The sequence below is a fragment of the Ahaetulla prasina genome, chromosome 1 (assembly GCF_028640845.1).
Source record: "Ahaetulla prasina isolate Xishuangbanna chromosome 1, ASM2864084v1, whole genome shotgun sequence".
NCBI lineage: Eukaryota > Metazoa > Chordata > Lepidosauria > Squamata > Colubridae > Ahaetulla > Ahaetulla prasina.
In genome coordinates, this window is record NC_080539.1 from 101,267,408 (window position 1) to 101,288,180 (window position 20,773).

Below are 20,773 nucleotides of genomic sequence, written 5' to 3' on the forward strand. Positions count from 1 at the left end.
GAAAAGACAGAATGGAAGCTTAAAAGTCCACAGAGCTATCGTCAAGGGATACCCACTTTGAATCAATCAGTTTATATCTCCAGGGCCAAGAAAAAAAATTGCTTTCTAAGGTACTGAAGAAATTGCTAATGCCACGTTTTTTCTAGATTTTTCATTCTCTTATATTGATTGCCATCTCAGTTTTTCATTTTTAGAAAATAAACATGAAGAATTAATCCATAAGAAATGATTACAAAGTATTAAATACTACTGTGTTAGATTATAAATGAAGGTCATTCACTTAAATTACTGTTTCTTCCTTGGATGGCAGTAATTCTAGACTATCATTCTACCTAATAAGAATTTTATAAAAGCAGGATTTTCCCATCCTTTGGTACAGAATTGTTCATTCTTTCAGCATCTCATCCTTGGAATGAACAATACAGACTAGACAGAACTGCCTATTGTATGATTTTCATGGATATACCCAAACCATACATATTTAGTTCTGTATATCCCAGTCTAAGTGCATTTCTGGCTAGAGAAAAATAATCCACAGATTTTTAGTTCCCATGGACCTATTATTAAATGTTCCCTACTACCCTAAATATCAAGATTAAACTTTCATAAATTACTTAGGCAATCATAGTCTAGTTTGGTTCCTGTGAAAAGTGTTACTTGTCTCTTAATTATTCAATGGGTTTTAATTTTGATTAAAAAAAGAGACTAATCTAATCTAATCTAATCTAATCACATCACAGATTTGCATGTTGGAAGTGATGCAAAAATAAGCATAAGAGAGTAGATCATTCATTTATTATCCATGGCCTGCAGATGGAAGAGATCCCTTTATTACTTAAATTTATTAACTAAATTATATGAAAATCTATAAACTAACCAATAACCTCCTGCTACTTTAAAACCATGCTAATATTTTTAGAAGAGATAGTGAAATATTTTGAAGGTCTGAAAAGTTTTCCTACCTGTATGTTTCTCCTTCATATGAATTGTTTTTTTTAAAAAAAATTGCATACTGACTTACAATTTCAATAACTGTTAGGTCTAGGGTATGGTTCACAAATATATAAGCTTTCCCTTTGAGTTATCAAAACTGAAATACAATGTTTTTCCTGGTTACTTCCTCCATGTTCATTTTAAAGCTACTGAGATATCACCTCAAGAAGGCCTCAAGCATCAAATACACAATCTCATTCCAAGAAAGAGTCTAAAGACAAGTAGTAAGTTTCAGCATTCCAAGTATTTTTCCACATCTTTAGACTGCACAATGGAACAATATCTGTGGGGATTTTGAACAAGCACTATATATCTCCACCTATCAAAGTCATGGCATTTAGGTTAGGATGGAGTGAGCAATTACTCCATCCTAATGCTCCAACACTGGAAATTTTTAAGAAAATGTTGGATAACCATCTGACTGAGATGGTGTAGGGTTTCCTGCCTGGGCAGGGGGTTGGACTAGAAGGCCTCCAAGGTCCCTTCCAACTATTGTTATATTGTATTATATTATATTATATTATATTATATTATATTATATTATATTATATTATATTATATTATATTATATTATATTATATTATATTATATTATATTATATTATATTATATTATATTATATTATATTATATTATATTATATTATATTATATTATATTATATTATAAAGAACTGGTGAGCATGAGCAAATGTTTAAAACCTTGACCAGTACCCAACTGTAATTTGTAGCAATTCTACAGACAGTATTGCCATCTATACCAGCCATCAACCTTATTCATTGTCTTCACTTTTTTCAACTTATCTCCTTATCCATCATCATATCACCATGCCAGAAGTACATGTATTTATACTTGCTAATAATTGTAAATGAAAAGAACGTCTTTCTTTCTTGCAGAATTGATTGCTTCTATGGTCCTCTCAAGGGATCCGGTGGCTCAGGGGCTAGGACATTGAGCTTGTCAATCGAAAGGTCAGCAGCTCAGCGGTTCGAATCCCTAGTGCTGCCGTGTAACGGTGTGAGCTCCCGTTACTTGTCCCAGCTTCTGCCAACCTAGCAGTTTCGAAAGCACGTAAAAATGCAAGTAGAAAAATAGGGACCACCTTTGGTGGGAAGGTAACAGCGTTGTGTGCGCCTCTGGCGTTGAGTCATGCCGGCCACATGACCACGGAGACGTCTTTGGACAGCGCTGGCTCTTCGGCTTTGAAATGGAGATGAGCACCGCCCCCTAGGGTCGGCAACAACTAGCACGTATGTGCGAGGGGAACCTTTACCTTTACCTATGGTCCTCTCAATAACCATCACTGGAACCATGATTCAAAGGTGGCTTTCTTTTTGTTCTTTCTCAATATCCACCTTTTACAATCATACAACATTGCTGGAAAGACTATTCTAAGTATTCTGATCTTTGCTGCCAAGAAATATCCTTCTTCCTGACCTTGTCTAAGTTTGCCATTTCTTCTGTCCTACTGTACTCTCATCTCAATCTATCCTTGAGACAAACTAAACAGAATTATTACCATATTCACTTCTTTGCTCTCAACTATATTCATAACCATAACTTTTTTACTCTTAATGGTAAATATTAACACATATTTTGAATTTTTTTATTTTTACTTTCACAACAGACTCTCTCAAGTCTTATTTTGGCTAACAAAAGGTGTCATCTGCAAATCAAAAATTATTAGCATGTCAGCCTCCTGTTTTGATTTCTGGTTGTCTTTTCTTTCATGCTTCTATTGTTATAATATATGCCCCAAATTACTTAAATAGCTATGGAAAAAATATACATATTTACCTCATTCCATTCCTTATGTTGAACCATTCTGCTTTTCTAATTTAAATCATTACACTTAATGTAAAAAATTGTCAAAGGAATATGTAGGGTGAAGAGTTACTTATGGGACCATCTCTTTCCAGTGATATCTACTATCTGATTAGATCTGAAAGGAAAGGCATGCTCCAGGTTCCTTCAGTAATGGAGGGCCATCATATAGGACCCAGGAAGACAGCATTTTTGTGTCATAGACCCTCCCTCTGGAATATCATTCCCCAAGAGATTAGACTCATCTAATTGGCCCTTTTGGACTTTTGCATAGATCTGATTTTGCCATTGATCCTGAGGCACTGATGATGTGGGTGAGCCCATTTCTTGATTATCCAACAGGGATGATTAGTATCACTAGGATTAGTCTATTGGCTACTATTTGTGTTGTTTATAATTTTATTTACTGTTCTTATTCTGCTTTAATTGTTAGCTGACCAGAACCATGTAGATGGACAGCCATATCAATTCAATAAATTTAATCTAGGAGGAGATCTCTCTTTCTTCCTCTCTCCCCCTCTCTAGCCCCATCTCCCTTTTTCCCTTTCCCACTTTCTTTCTCTCTCAGACCAATGAAATACAAACACTATACTTAAAAGTAGGGGAAAAAAATCAAACCTGAACCAATTAGTAATGAAAGGGAGTTACCAACTGATTTCTCCAAACTATTGATTTGGCTATGATAAGAACTTGGCTTCAGTGATAATTTGATAATTGTCATATCCTTTAGCATGTCCAGGTTTTGACATTGCTTTAGCAAGAATGTTCTTCCTGCACCAACTTAGAAAGATCAGACTTCCCAAGGAGCTGCTGATACAGTTCTGCAAAGGAATTACTGAGTCTGTCATTTGCATCTCTATAACTGTCTGGTCTAGCACAGCAACCAAACAAAACAGACACAGAGTTCAATGGATAATTAGGACTGTAGAAAAAAATAATCACAACCAGACTACCTTCCATTGAGAACCTGTATACTACACAAGCCAGAAAGAGGGATGTGAAAATATCTACAGACCCTTCACATCGTCCTTGTGTGTAGTTGGCTTTGTGGGTGATGCCCTATAACATCATCTTGAGGGAAGACGTTGAAACAGTCCATGATGACATAAACTGTTTCAACTTCTTCCCTTAAGATGATGCTATAGGGCATTGCATGCAAAACCAACTACACACAAGGACAGTCCCCGTCCCCCCCAATCACTCTGCTAAACAACTAATTCCCACAATACTGTCTTATATCCTGGGATGTCAAACCACCTAGTAGGGCTGTATTACTATTAACCTTCTCATCTTTCCTATTATCTATTTCTTTAGCTTTCTGGTGACTATAACTCTGTGGGTTGTATTTTAGGATTTATGTTAACTGCTTTTATTTAGTATCCTATTACTAACACTGAGTGTTGCATCTTATGTTTTATGATGATTGTATTTTATGATTATGATAATGATTTATCATGTGTGACCTATCACATTTGGCCAGTAAATAATTCAATTCAATTCAATTCAGTTCAGTTCAGTTCAATTCAATTCAATTCAATTCAATTCAATTCAATTCAATTCAATTCTATTCTACTCTACTCTACTCTATTTTATTCTTTCTATTCATTGTTGACATACAGCCATTAGATCTTTAATTGCTTCTTCTTTTCCAGCTTTTAAAGTTCAGACAGTATGGTCCTGGAGCTTTCCTGTTTAACAGCTGTCAATACCTTTTGGGCATCACTTTATATTAAAATCAGAACCTGAATGTATTTTCTTTGTACAATTAAATTTGGTTTAGTGTGTGTGTGTGCATGCAAGCATGCATGCATATCTGCACCACACACACACTTTTATATAGTACAGTTGTAATGTGATTTTGTTTATTGTAATATAACCCAAAGAAGTGGATGTGTTTAGCAATAAAATAATAATAATATATCACACACCCCAAAAAAATCTAGATTATTTTGCAGCATGCCTACACATACAGTTAATCTGAAGTGAGGAAAGTTGCAATTTAGCTTAAAGTATACATGTTGTAATTTTGGAACTAATTATAATTACATTTTCTGAAGCCATTTTCAGGAATCCTGAAGAAATATGAATTGATACCGATACACATTCTCTCCAGGGTTGACAAGGATAGTCTGCAATGAGACGATAACCTTGTCTGAGTGAATATATGCATCCTTTTGTGCAACCAGGAGACAACCCTGTAGGTCTTATAGTTGAGTGAAATTATAACCTCACTGCATTTCTTCTTCATTAAAATAGGTAGTTTGTTACCATCCCCTGTTCATTTTGGTTTTTGGAGGAGGACATCTGAAGAAGATATGGAAGAGAGGAAAGTGACATAGAACCAATCCCTGATAAGAAACGTATGGAATGAAGTAAGTGAACCAAATGGGATGCAGTGGCTCAGTGGCTAAGATGCTGAGTTTGTCGATTGAAAGGTCGGCAGTTCAGCGGTGAGCTCCCGTTACTTGTCCCAGTTTCTGCCAACCTGGCAGTTCGAAAGCACATAAAAAATTCAAGTAGAAAACAGAGACCAACTTTGGTGGGAAGGTAACAGCGTTCCGTGCACCTTTGGTGTTTAGTCATGCCAGCCCATGACCATGGAGATGTCTTTGGACAGCACTGGGTCTTTGGCTTTGAAATGGAGATGAGCACCACCCCCTAGATTCGGGAACGATGAGCACAAATGTGCGAGTGGAACCTTTACCTTTAAGTGAACCAAATTTTCATTATATAAGGAGTTGATGCCATCTGTTATTTCTATGGTAGAGAGCCTAGAGGGAAAATCAAAAGGTTCTTTCAGCTCCTGTGCTACCCATCTATGTTCATCTAATATTAATGTTTAACACTTTTTGTTTTTTTGCTTTCATCCAATTGAACAAAACTTGCTGCTGATACTGGCAAAAGACCAAATGAAAATGAGTTTGATTGACTTTTTTCTACAATGGATTTCAGAGCAAAAACGTTTACCTTCTGTATGTCAATATTCTGACTGAAAAAAGAGATCCAGACACACACTCCATTTTTTCCATACTCAAAAATACCCTGCCGAGTATTATCTTTCTTTGACTATCTTTACAGGGCTGCATTATCTGGCAGCTCCTTCCTTTTATTAAAATATTCTTTGTGTCAGAAATTCTTCATATTTTAATATGCTCTCTAAGATATGTGCGTAATATTCAGAATAATCAGGAGAAGAAAAAATTGCCTATGATTTGGGGCTCAGATGTGCCACAACAAATGGCCTATGGTCTAAATTCATTTTCATCCTTCTGAAGTAAGGTCGGTAGTCACTTTTTGGATGTGGTGACCCTTTAAAAGAACAAAAAAAGAAGGTTTCTGTCTGAAACAAAGAGTAAAAATAAAACCTTAGTTCATTCTAAACACAGAAGTCAAACAAGTTTCATTCTCTGATGAAAGCATAGAGATCACTCAAATTAAAAAGGTGTGGGCAGCCACACATCCTCTGAGGGCAACAATCTACCTAATGGAGAGCAATTGATGCAACTTGACTGGTCCTCCACTGGTGGAGAACTGAAGTTGAATTGACAACTATGACCTAGGCTTCCCAAGAGCATGAAGCAGACTCCTTGTCCCGACAAAAATCCCTTTTTTATTAAATTACTGTGAATTCTTCTCATTCACATCCAGCAAAGTCTTTCAAGGAAGAATTTACAGTCACAGACCTTATCTGGCTTGGAGAGCTGCCAGGCCAATATCTTCAAAACTTGGCAAGGAGTCTCGGAGAGTCATGAACCAATTAAGCAGACTAATTGTCTCTTGCAAACTCCACTCCCCTTTAGCTCCTCTTTTATTCCCTCTGGGACAAGCCATTCATCATCTATCTGTGGCCTTACTCCCAAGCTGACCCTTGTTCTTTAGCTGTTCTCTTCATCTGTCAACTCTGTGCATGCACACACTGGGAACAGGCTCCAGCTATTTGTCTGCCTCACTGATGTCTGACTCCTGAAGGCAGCTGATAACTAGCATATGGCCCTGGCCCCATCTCTGCCTCTGACACAGAGCCCTCATCAGAACCTTCCTCAGACTCCAGGACTGGCCCATGTTCCTCCTCAACCTCCTCACTGTCCGAATCTCCTACCAGCACTGCTGGCCGCTGGTGGGCCACAACAAGCTACATGGTTTGGCAAATATTACTTGTGAAAAGGAACTTAGAAAAGCTCTTGTCATCAGAATTTAGGAAAAATTCAGATCAATTGGAACAGATTCAGAGAAAGGGTTATTCACCATTTGCACCTAAATCTGGCAAATAAATAAATAAATAAATAAATAAATAGTCATAACAACTGCTTTTCTTCTGCCACAATCTCATTATTCATTTCCATCTCCCTCTATATCTACAGCAACCTAAATCCATATTTAACTGTTCCACTGTTAGAATACTGTTTTATCCCCAAAGAGGCAACTTCATGGGTGCAACCAGATATACTATTTGGTTGACTCTTATTGGCTGGAAGCAGCTACTATTGGTACAGTGGTGGGTTTCAAATTTTTTTACTACTGGTTCTGTGGGTGTGGCTTGGTGGGCATGGCATGGCTTGGTGGGCATGCCAGGGGAAGAATACTGTAAAATCTCCATTCCCACCCCAATCCAGGGGAAAGTTACTGCAAAATCCCCATTCCCTCCCAAGCAGCTGGGACTTGAGAGGCAGAGAATAGATGGGGGTAAGGCCAGTCAGAATTTTTACTACCAGTTCTCCGAACTACTCAAAATTTCCACTCTCGGTTCTCCAGAACTGGTCAGAATCTGCTGAAACCCATCTCTGTATTGTTACCTATTGAATATTCTTGGCTGGTGAGGACAGTCCTTTTTCTATGTACAGTAAGTCCTTGGGGTCTATCTTCTAGGACCACTTTGCTTAGGGCAATAGGAGAATCTTTAAAGAGTCTTGTGTCCACTAAATCTGTGAATCAAGGCTAAATAACACATTAGCTCAGCAGTGATGAAAGGCCCAGGGTACTTACATTGATCAAGATATTGGAAATGAACGTTTATAAAAGTGATATCTAAAATGATGTCGGAAACATCAAGATTACAACCCCATGCAGGGCAAAACAATGAGTTCAGGTTATAGAAAGACAAATTAAATATTTTTTGAGGAGGGAACTAGAAAGAAAGAGTTATTTGATAGTGGAACCAGTTATCCAGAAAGGGCTGGCTTCCCTTCTAACCTCTGGATATATTTAACCAGAGGCTAGGCAAATATTTGACAGGAATGCTTTCATTGGGATTTTCACACCAAGTAATGAGTTTGAGTCACGGCTTACATGATCCTTTTCATCTCTGTGATTCTGTTAATCGTAAACTAATCAAATGGACAGGGTGTGTTCAGTGTACTCAGCTATAAAAATTAATCAAGTTGAAAGGTAATCAAATTTTGCATCTGGTATGAATGCAGGGAGTGTGTAGCACCATCATTGTTCTCTGCTTTCGAATCTTTTTTTTTTTATATGTTCTTGGCCATTTTTGTCTATTGACAGGAAAATGAATTGAATGGAGAACTGATACAACAGGGTAAGGTAAGATAAAGAAACACAAAAATGGTGTTTTGTAATTGGATTCACTTATTAAGGTGATAATGTGACTTTCATTTTAATATCAATATCTAATTTGATTTGCTTAAAATGGGAAATTTAATCAGTAGCTTTTCATTATATTTTGAATATTTGCCACTATTTAGGATTTCATATTTCTAATTTAATTTTGAAATTTAAATCTTTTCTTCTGCAGTTATATTATGTGTTTGTGAAAGCAGTAAGATCAAATTAAAGAAACAGAAGCAGCCTTTTATATAATATAGTTGTATCAATAATACCTTAGGAAGTATATTGTCTTCAAAATCCTAGCAGTATAAAAGAGAGCAATTTGACTGAACAATCAAGCAAAATACTGAAAATGTTTGTCCTTACCAACTCTAGTACATTAAACAATATTAAGTACTTGTGAACATCTGTGTGATTTGAATTTCAGTATGAACACAGATCAATCTGTTTTTAATGGCACTATTAGAATGTGTTTGCTTATTTCAATGAAGAATGTATTAACTGTAAGTAATGAGAGCCTCACCTGAAGTACTGCATCTAATATTTAATTGCTATATTTAGAGCTGACCTCTCTAATTATGTTTTGAGAACTTCAGACACCATAGAAAATGAAATCTGCATCAGATAGAGCCAAAAATGGATTATGTGTTATAGGAATTCAATTCAATAATAAAATGTGGAGGCTGTATAGCATACATATGAGGGAAAGGCTTTGTTCTGTATGGGTGTGCATAATTTCTATCTGTGATGCCTATTGGAGAAAAAGGGTCTTAGAATAGTGGTGATGTTTCCGTTCCATCAAAATATTGTTCCTCATGCTTTAGCCATTATGCTATATTTTGTCTTAATTCAGTTTTCTTCTATTATATTACTTTATGCATTGATTATGTGCCATCAAATAGTTTTCTAGTTTCTAGTGTTAACATAGCTACAACTTCTCTATGACATTCTATCCTTTGTCTGTTATTTCAAGTCTGCTAACCCTGCTATCATCACCAATGTAACTGAGTCCATCCATTGTGTTGTTGGTGGCCCTATTTTCTTTTCTACTCCTTTCCCAGTCTGGTGCCTTAACCACTGACTTGCAAATGAATGCAATAGAACAGAATAGAACAGAATAGAACAGAATAGAATAGAATAGAATAGAATAGAATAGAATAGAATAGAATAGAATAGAATTTTTATTGGCCAAGTGTGATTGGACACACAAGGAATTTATCTTGGTGCATATGCTCTCAGTGTACATAAAAGAAAAGATACGTTCATCAAGGTACAACATTTACCACACAATTGATGGTCAATATATCAATATAAATCATAAGGATTGCCAGCAACAAGTTATAGTCATACAGTCATAAGTGGAAAGAGATTGGTGATGGGAACTATGAGATGATTAATAGTAGTGCAGATTCAGTAAATAGTCTAACAGTGTTGATGGAATTATTTGTTTAGCAGAGTGATGGCCTTCGGGAAAAAACTGTTCTTGTGTCTAGTTGTTCTGGTGTGCAGTGCTCTATAGCGTCGTTTTGAGGGTAGGAGTTGAAACAGTGAAAATGAAAGTGGTGCAAAGTTAGAGCATGTTGTTTCCTCATTCCACGCTCATTCAACAGGGCAAGTTGTTGCTTCCTTTTTGCAACAAAATATAGCAATAGCGCTTAGACTTATATACTGCTTCATAGTGGTTTTACAGCCCTCTCTAAGCAGTTTACAGAGTCAGCATATTGCCCTCAACAATCTTGGTCCTCATTTTACACACCTCGGAAAGATGGAAGGCTGAATCAACCTTGAGCCGGTGAGATTTGAACTGCCAAACTGCAGCTAGCAGTCAGCTGAAGTAGACTACAGAAGTGCACTCTAACTACTGTGCCACCTTGACATATCTACCTATGATGGATAGGATTAAGGCCAATTATCATTACTTATATCCTGAATCACACATCGTTTTTCTACCATGCCATTGTGGCCAGTGTCTCTACTGGTACTTCCGGAAGCTCTGCCCCATCTGATTTGATTTATTCTTCTTCAAATTTTCTCCTGTTTACCTAACTGATTGAAAGTTGACAGGATTGTTTAATGGATAGTATGCTTCCATCTTGATTCAGTCTCCTAAAATAAATAAATGAACGTATTTGATAAACTGGAATATGACATGTTTTAAAATAAAATCCATGTATTTTTTACACTACATCTGTTGTAGTGAAATGTTTAAGAAGAGCACATTGCTTATTATATTTAATTGAGGATGTGCTTCAAAAAGAGGCAAGAATCTGCATTTGAAAATGTTGCTTGTAGCAGCTGTACTTTGCCAACGAAGGTTTTAATTTAATTGAGGAGAATTTGTTTTAATACATTGTCACCAGTGCCTGGCATCTGAGTATAACATATTACAGGAAATATAGCGCATGATATGTATTACGCAAATGTGGTGTTAAATTGGGAGTTGGGAGTTTGCTGAATGGATCAAACAATTAACAAGATTAACAATTAACAAGATACATTTAGTGATGGGCGAAAAGTATCCTAAAGAGAAGTTGTTTGAAAGAAACATAATTTGCCCCCCTCCCTAGATTTATGGGATAATGTGTTTAAGTTCAACCTATTTTTGATACTTATTCTACTAAAGTCACTGTGTTGTATCTTGACACATGGATCACCAATATATGTAGCAGTAGGACATTGAACATTCTATATTTGATGTTAGCTTCTTACCAATGAGAAAAACTTGGTTGATTTTTTAAAAGTATTTCTATTTTCTTTCTACTAAATCTTTGTAAAAGCTGCTACAAAATAGAATGTAAAAGATTGTCTAAATTGGTTAAGATGTTTTTTAATAGCAATGAATTACTTCCTTCCTAAATTTAGATTATTGTAACACCCACCCATTCCATTATTCTGTCCTTTGAAAACTAGGATCTTTCAAACTCCATATAAGTCATCATATATTATAGGGATTTGTAATGAAGAATATGACTGTCATTCAAAACTACTAAACTGCTAAAAATTAGAGTGTCTCTGCCAACAAAACCTTCTAGACTTGAGAATAGGAATACCAAGTACAATATACATAGATACAGTGACTCTACAGATATTTATTGTAAATGATTGCTAAGCATTTAGAGTTCAGGATCCAGATAGCATCCTAGACAATTTTAGGAAGTACTTGAAAATTCTTGACATTTACCAATTAGCTGGAATGAGTCATCAGGCATATTTTGTATAAATGCCGATGAGTTTAGATAAATAGCCATCTTTACCTGTAAATGGCAGAAATGGGAGGTAGAATTGGGTCATTGGGCAAATACACACAATACTTTTTGAAATGCATCACTAAAGGTCAGTGTGGACTTATAAAATCATACTACTAAGAACTGTTAACATTGACTTAGATTCTAGAATTTGCTGATAATTACATTTTCAGAATGTTCAAGGTCAATTAAAGGTCTCCTGTGTTTCCTATTCCTATGATCAAGTGGTTTACCCTCACAAAAATCACAGAACATCTAATATATAGTGGGGTAAACCCGCCAGGGGTGGGATTCTATTGGTTCGGAGCGGTTCAGGCGAACCGGTAGCTCCGATGATCAGCTGGGAGTGAACTGGTTCACTCCGATGATCAGCTGGGCCCACCTGACTGCCTCTGTGCTTTACTTATCTTTATTTCCTTTGTTTGAAGCCCAGCTGATCGGTACAGCAGAGCAGATTGCCAGCCTCAGTTGTAGTAGAAGGTAAGTTTTAGAGCTGAATTCAAATGGACCGTGTACGGGTGGAGCATGTGTGTAGCATGTGTGTGCTTAGCGAACTGGTTGTTATACCAGTTGAATCCCACCACTGACTAGGGCTCTTAGGAATAGAGCATTAAGAGCATTAATATATTCTTCCTTTGTTATTAGCAAGGAAGACTGTATCATCTGTTATTGGTGCTTGGGCTTCCCAGTTCCCTTTGATTTTAGGTGCAATTCTTACTCTAGTTGCAGCAGAGATACACTTACAGGTGGGATCCAGGGAGTGTTGCATCATCGCTGAATTTCACCCTCTTTGAACAGACACTGCAATGTCGCACACACATATGAAGGGCACAGAATTTGCATCATGGGCTATAAAACACCATGAAGCGGTATGTAAGCCTAAGTGCTATTGCTTTCCTGATGGTGTTTTGTGTCATTTTGATCAAAGCATGAGATCCTGCTGATTCTTGCAAATGAAGTGGGGGGACATGTATTCCCAGTAACACGATATTGTTATGCCCAATCCTCTTTAGAACAAAGTATTTGTGGTATCTTGTTTTTAATGAATAGTTAATCTCTAGAAAAGACCTAATCCTGATGGAGATGAACATGTCTAAAATTGGACACACTACAGTATATCCCCTCTTTTAACCTTCTTATGCAATCTTTGTCACACAACACAGAAAGAGAAGTGTGTGTGTGTGTGTGTGTGTGTGTGTGTGTGTGTGTTAGTCTAAGAGATAAGGACTAGCTCAAAGTCACCCATGGGCTTCCTTGATCTCATTCCAACCCTATAGCCACTCTAACACACTGGCTCACTCGTTCACACAGGACACACATATCTATATATGAATAGAGATATATATGATTGAAAATGGGGTTTTTAGACTCTCCTGGGGCAAATTTCATGATGATCTTTTGCTCTGCAAAAATTCCATCTCATTACTTGAAATCACATCCTATTTTTGATTTGAGTCATTTCTTCAATTATTCACAGGAGTATTTTAAACTTCACTTGGAGGTTATATTTTCAGAATACTGATGGAAAATTCATACCTTGAGCACCGTACAAATGATTTGCCTTTTGCTGCTTGACCACAATATTATTCAGGGCACTAAGTGTAGATCATTTTGGATGAGACCTATTCATTTTAATATAAAGTCTTGTTAATATCCCTGCAAAGCAATTCTTGAACATGATAATGATCATCATAATTTCTCAGGAAGATCAGATACAAAGAATGAGGTAAGGCTATGATGCTATTGTTCATTCTGCATTCTAAAGCTTGAATTTTGAATGATAAATCTCCAGGTAGCAAGATAGCCAACACTTTTGGGTTTCTTTCAGAAATATTTGCATCCAGATTCTGCATTGCATGTTTTCTTCAAGCTTGCCTTAATGTTACCAATCAGCATTAATATATATTTTTTTTCAACCAATGTAGCTCCTTTAAAATGCACTGGGATTTGGTGAAACACTCTACACATTCACTTACCTCCTGGAGGAATAGATTTCACTCTTACTTTAAAAAAATTCAGTCAGTGAAGTCCTTATGCTTATGAAAGGGCAGAGAGTTGTAAAATTCAGATATCCTCAGCCTTCACGTAAGCACACCAGGGAAGGTCACCTATACGGTAAGTTGTGCGCTAGACATATTAAAACATCAAGCCTCAAGGATTCAATCTTTGCTTTTTGACAGCTGATGTCCACTAGGTGGCAGCCACGCTCCTTCAGCTCTTCTGCGCTATTCCCCCTGGTGTGGGAAGTAATTAGGTCAATGAAGGTAAAGTAGGACTGAGTGATAAATAAAATAGGCTCTTTCTCCTCAAACATGCATCTGTTTAATTTCCTTTCTTTTTAGGTTTTGTTACGAAAGTAGATTAAACTTTTAGAAGCAGAGGATTTTCCTCCCCCTCCCTGAACCAAGAACCTTAACCTTGCTAAGGAAATATAAGGAAAGGAAGAGCAGTGAGCAAGAAAAGGGCAGCAACATCTCACTTTAACGTCCTCAATATCCAGTTCAAAAGAACCTTGTGCAGAGGAAAGGCCATGAGCTGATGTTTTCCCTGCTAGGTGTGTGTTTTTACTAGGTACTATGACAACAGGCATATGCCTCACACACACACATATATGCATACATCCAGATAGCCAGGATCAATTTCATTATGAACATAGAATAATCTTTATCCAATCAGATTGACAAGGGGACCAATACGCCTGAACTCCACAAAGTCAGAATATTTTCTGGACAAACCAGGTAAAAGGAACAGGATTATTATTATTTATCTTTATTCATTTAACATGAAACTCAGTCAACTGAACATTCAAAGAGGCATCACAAATACCATTGACTGGTGCTAATGGTTGATATGGGTTACTGTCAGCCTCCTAGGTATCAACCAAGTACCTTCTTAAGATATATGATGTTCCAAGTAGCACAGTTTTTTGCAGTTTTGCTGGTGTTATTGCAGGAAGCTGCAATTTGTTAATGTATCTGTTGTGTCTGCGCCCCCCGAGCCGGCCCTGTTGCCAGAAAGTGACTTGGAAAGTGAAGGGGAAGGGCCGTCAGGACTTACCTCAGGAGCACCGGCTCCCCTGGCTCAGCTCCAGGAGCCAGAAGCAGGCCAGGTGGAAGAAATAATGAGGCCTCCATCCCCTGACTCTTCCCCCGCCCAGGCCATGCCTGCAGACTCAGCTGACAGCAATCAGGCATGGTTGAATCCTAGGTTTCGTAGGCAGGAGAGGAGGGAACAACAGAAGCAAGGGTGGGGCAGGCCTAGGAAGTGCTGAGTCATGGAGCCACACCCCACAGGATATAAAAGGCAGCAAGAGCTGGTGTGTCTCTTTGTAACAGGCAAATCCACTGATTGACTAGAGCTGAAGTTTGTGACTCACCAGCGTCGTGAAAGATAACGACGGCTCTTGGCAGACACTGGTTCTTTTGCCGCCAGAGCTGATAGTGCCAGCTAATTAAGCCATCATTCGGACGGAGGTGGAGGAGGACAGAACAGTATCTTATAAAATTCTTGGACATGGTACCAAGTGCCCCGATGACAATGGGTATCACTGTTACATGTTTCATCCATAGCCATATAGTTTTGAAGGCCAGGTCGCAATATTTCATGATTTTTTCCAGTTCTTTTTCTTCGACTCTGGCATCTCCTGATACCGTGATGTCAATAAATTATATGTTTCATTTTTTGACAGCTGTGATATCTGGTGTGTTGTGTTCCAAGTGACGATCTGTCTGTATTTGAAAGTATTATTATTATTATTATTATTATTATTATTATAATTATAATTATTATTATTATTATTATTATTATTATAATTATTATTATTATTATTATAATTATTATTATTATAATTATTATTATTATAATTATTATTATTATAATTATTATTATTATTATTATTATTATTATTATTATTATTATTATTATTATTTCTATTTCTCCACATCTTAGGGAAGCGGTGTCAAACTTGTGATGACATGTTATCATGTGACATATTCCCTTCACTAAACGGGGTGAGCGTGGCCAGCATGTGACGCATCTGGCCCGCAGGCTGCGAGTTTGACACCCCTGCCTTAGGGGAGAGGAAAAACGAGTTTGCTATATTAGTCACTTTTTTTAAGCCTAATTCTACTAGCTAAGTCAACATATTGACAGAAGACTGCATCATTTCTGATTAGAAAAAGCTCTTCCATAAACTTCTTCTATCATGGTGCATTGAGGAACCCAGAGGAATTATTGAGTCTGTCATTTGCACCTCTATAAGTGTCTGATTTGGCACAGCAACCAAACAGGGAAGACAAAGACTCTGAGAGATAGTTAGGACTATTTGTTTTTTCAACTGCAACCAGCCTGCTTTCCATTGAGGACCTGTATACTGCACGAGCCAGAAAGATGGCTGTGAAATTATCTACAGACCCTTCACATCCTGGACATAAACTGTTTCAACTCTTTCCTCAGGACAACTGCATTCCAAAACAACTAGACACAAAGATAGCTCATGCCATCACTCTGCTAAACAACTTATTCCCACAGCACTGTCCTATCCCTAAAGATATTTACCCATTTAGTAGGGCTGTATTGTTATTATCCTTCTCATCTTCCTCATTTCATCTTCCTTATACTTTTTTTTACTGGTATTTTATGATTTATCATTTGTTGTTTGTATCTTATGATTTACGATTTATGACTTATCACTTAGTTGTTTGTATGTATACAGAGAGTTTACAGTATGCACAGGAGATAAATTCATTGTGTGTCTAATCAGATGTGGCTAATAAAGAATATTTATTTATTTATTTATTAATTAAACTTTTATACCGCCCTTCTCCCGAAGGACTCAGGGCGGTGTACAGCCAAGATAAAAAGCAATAAATATACAAAGTTAAAAATCAATTTAAAATACTTATTCAATGGTGGCCGAATTAAAACCGTCAAATCGACGAACCTAAAATACCCCATATAAAATTACAGAAGATTTAAAAATTTAAAATTAAAATTTAGAAATTTAAAATGTCTAAAAAATCAGTCCAGTCCCGCTTGAATGAATAAGTGAGTTTTTAATTCCCGACGAAAGGTCCGAAGGTCAGATATTTGGCGCAAACCGGGGGGGAGGTCGTTCCAGAGAGTAGGTGCTCCAACAGAGAAGGCCCTTCCCCTGGGGGCCGCCAGCCGGCATTCTTGAACATGATAATGATCATCATAATTTCTCAGGAAGATCAGATACAAAGAATGAGGTAAGGCTATGATGCTATTGTTCATTCTGCATTCTAAAGCTTGAATTTTGAATGATAAATCTCCAGGTAGCAAGATAGCCAACACTTTTGGGTTTCTTTCAGAATATTTGCATCCAGATTCTGCATTGCATGTTTTCTTCAAGCTTGCCTTAATGTTACCAATCAGCATTAATATATATTTTTTTCAACCAATGTAGCTCCTTTAAAATGCACTGGGATTTGGTGAAACACTCTACATTCACTTACCTCCTGGAGGAATAGATTTCACTCTTACTTTAAAAAAATTCAGTCAGTGAAGTCCTTATGCTTATGAAAGGGCAGAGAGTTGTAAAATTCAGATATCCTCAGCCTTCACGTAAGCACACCAGGGAAGGTCACCTATACGGTAAGTTGTGCGCTAGACATATTAAAACATCAAGCCTCAAGGATTCAATCTTTGCTTTTTGACAGCTGATGTCCACTAGGTGGCAGCCACGCTCCTTCAGCTCTTCTGCGCTATTCCCCCTGGTGTGGGAAGTAATTAGGTCAATGAAGGTAAAGTAGGACTGAGTGATAAATAAAATAGGCTCTTTCTCCTCAAACATGCATCTGTTTAATTTCCTTTCTTTTTAGGTTTTGTTACGAAAGTAGATTAAACTTTTAGAAGCAGAGGATTTTCCTCCCCCTCCCTGAACCAAGAACCTTAACCTTGCTAAGGAAATATAAGGAAAAGAAGAGCAGTGAGCAAGAAAAGGGCAGCAACATCTCACTTTAACGTCCTCAATATCCAGTTCAAAAGAACCTTGTGCAGAGGAAAGGCCATGAGCTGATGTTTTCCCTGCTAGGTGTGTGTTTTTACTAGGTACTATGACAACAGGCATATGCCACACACACACATATATGCATACATCCAGATAGCCAGGATCAATTTCATTATGAACATAGAATAATCTTTATCCAATCAGATTGACAAGGGGACCAATACGCCTGAACGCCACAAAGTCAGAATATTTTCTGGACAAGCCAGGTAAAAGGAACAGGATTATTATTATTTATCTTTATTCATTTAACATGAAACTCAGTCAACTGAACATTCAAAGAGGCATCACAAATACCATTGACTGGTGCTAATGGTTGATATGGGTTACTGTCAGCCTCTTAGGTATCAACCAAGTACCTTCTTAAGATATATGATGTTCCAAGTAGCACAGTTTTTTGCAGTTTTGCTGGTGTTATTGCAGGAAGCTGCAATTTGTTAATGTATCTGTTGTGTCTGCACCCCCCGAGCCGGCCCTGTTGCCAGAAAGTGACTTAGAAAGTGAAGGGGAAGGGCCGTCAGGACTTACCTCAGGAGCACCGGCTCCCCTGGCTCAGCTCCAGGAGCCAGAAGCAGGCCAGGTGGAAGAAATAATGAGGCCTCCATCCCCTGACTCTTCCCCCGCCCAGGCCATGCCTGCAGACTCAGCTGACAGCAATCAGACATGGTTGAATCCTAGGTTTCGTAGGCAGGAGAGGAGGGAACAACAGAAGCAAGGGTGGGGCAGGCCTAGGAAGTGCTGAGTCATGGAGCCACACCCCACAGGATATAAAAGGCAGCAAGAGCTGGTGTGTCTCTTTGTAACAGGCAAATCCACTGATTGACTAGAGCTGAAGTTTGTGACTCACCAGACTCGTGGAAGATAACGAGGGCTCTTGGCAGACGCTGGCTCTTTTGCCGCCAGAGCTGATAGTGCCAGCTAATTAAGCCATCATTCGGACAGAGGTGGAGGAGGACAGAACAGTATCTTATAAAATTCTTGGACATGGTACCAAGTGCCCTGATGACAATGGGTATCACTGTTACATGTTTCATCCATAGCCGTGTAGTTTTGAAGGCCAGGTCGCAATATTTCATGATTTTTTCCAGTTCTTTTTCTTCGACTCTGGCATCTGCTGATACCGTGATGTCAATAAATTATATGTTTCATTTTTTGACAGCTGTGATTTCTGGTGTGTTGTGTTCCAAGTGACGATCTGTCTGTATTTGAAAGTATTATTATTATTATTATTATTATTATTATTATTATTATTATTATTATTATTATTATTATTATTATTATTATTATTATTATTATTATTATTATTATTATAATTATTATTATTATTATTATTATTATTATTATTATTATTATTATTATTATTATTATTATTATTATTATTATTATTATTATTATTATTTCTCCACATCTTAGGGAAGCGGTGTCAAACTTGTGATGACATGTTATCATGTGACATATTCCCTTCACTAAACGGGGTGGGCGTGGCCAGCATGTGACGCATCTGGCGGCAGGCTGCGAGTTTGACACCCCTGCCTTAGGGGAGAGGAAAAATGAGTTTGCTATATTAGTCACTTTTTTTAAGCCTAATTCTACTAGCTAAGTCAACATAGACTTAGATGATGAAGACTGCATCATTTCTGATTAGAAAAAGCTCTTCCATAAACTTCTTCTACCATGGTGCATTGAGAAACCCAGAGGAATTATTGAGTCTGTCATTTGCACATCTATAAGTGTCTGATTTGGCACAGCAACCAAACAGGGAAGACACAGATTCTGAGGGATAGTTAGGACTGCAGAAAAAACAACTGCAACCAGCCTGCTTTCCATTGAGGACCTGTATACTGCACGAGCCAGAAAGATGGCTGTGAAATTATCAACAGACCCTTCACATCCTGGACATAAACTGTTTCAACTCTTTCCTCAGGACAGCTGCATTCCAAAACAACTAGACACAAAGATAGCTCATGCCATCACTCTGCTAAACAACTTATTCCCACAGCACTGTCTTATCCCTAAAGATATTTACCCATTTAGTAGGGCTGTATTGTTATTATCCTTCTCATCTTCCTCATTTCATCTTCCTTATACTTTTTTTACTGGTATTTTATGATTTATCATTTGTTGTTTGTATCTTATGATTTATGACTTATCACTTAGTTGTTTGTATGTATACAGAGAGTTTACAGTATGCACAGGAGATAAATTCATTGTGTGTCTAATCAGATGTGGCTAATAAAGAATATTTTATCGTATAGATAACCGTTAAACTCCTCGGCACGTCCCTGTAAGGGGTCATCCCGCTCCCCCTGGTGAAGGAGGAACGGGTCACTCGAAACAGGGCGGCCGGGCGGTTATCTGCCGACGCAATGAGGGAGGAAGCGTAGGAGCGCCTCGCCACCCTCAGTGCCACTAGGTAGGTCTTTGAAAAAGACCTAACTAGTGTCCGATCAGCTTCGGAACGGCTGGACCTCCACACACTCTCTAGGCGTCTTCTCCGGCGTTTCATCTCTCTCAGCTCCTCAGAGAACCAAGGAGCTAATTGAGATCTGCGCCGGGTCAGAGGCCGCAAAGGCACGACACGGTCCAAAGCCCCAGCCGCGGCCTGTTCCCAGGCCGCAACTAGTTCTTCAGTCGTGCCGTGGGCAAGATCCTCAGGAAACGGCCCAAGCTCCGTCTGGAACCTCTCAGGGTCCATCAGGCGCCTGGGACGGAACCAACGTATTGGTTCCGTCTCCCTGCGGTGGTGAGTAGCGGTCTGAAAGTCTAGGCGGAGGAGAAAATGATCTGACCATGACACCGGTAACGTCACTAAATCTCTTACTACCAGATCATTAAACCACTGTCCAGAGATATAAATCAGGTCCAGCGGATCCCCGTGTGGGTGGGGCCATCAGTTATTTGAACCAGGTCCAAGGCCGTCATGGAAGCCTGGAACTCCTGAACCACTGTCGACGACAAGCCGGCCGATGGCAAGTTGAAGTCACCCATGACCAAGAGTCTGGGGATCTCCACCGCCACCCCGGCTAGCACCTCCAGCAGCTCAGGCAGGGCTGTAGTCACGTAGCAAGGAGCCAGGTGCGATCAACAGACCCATCTGATTCTTATGGCCCCACTTCACAAGAAG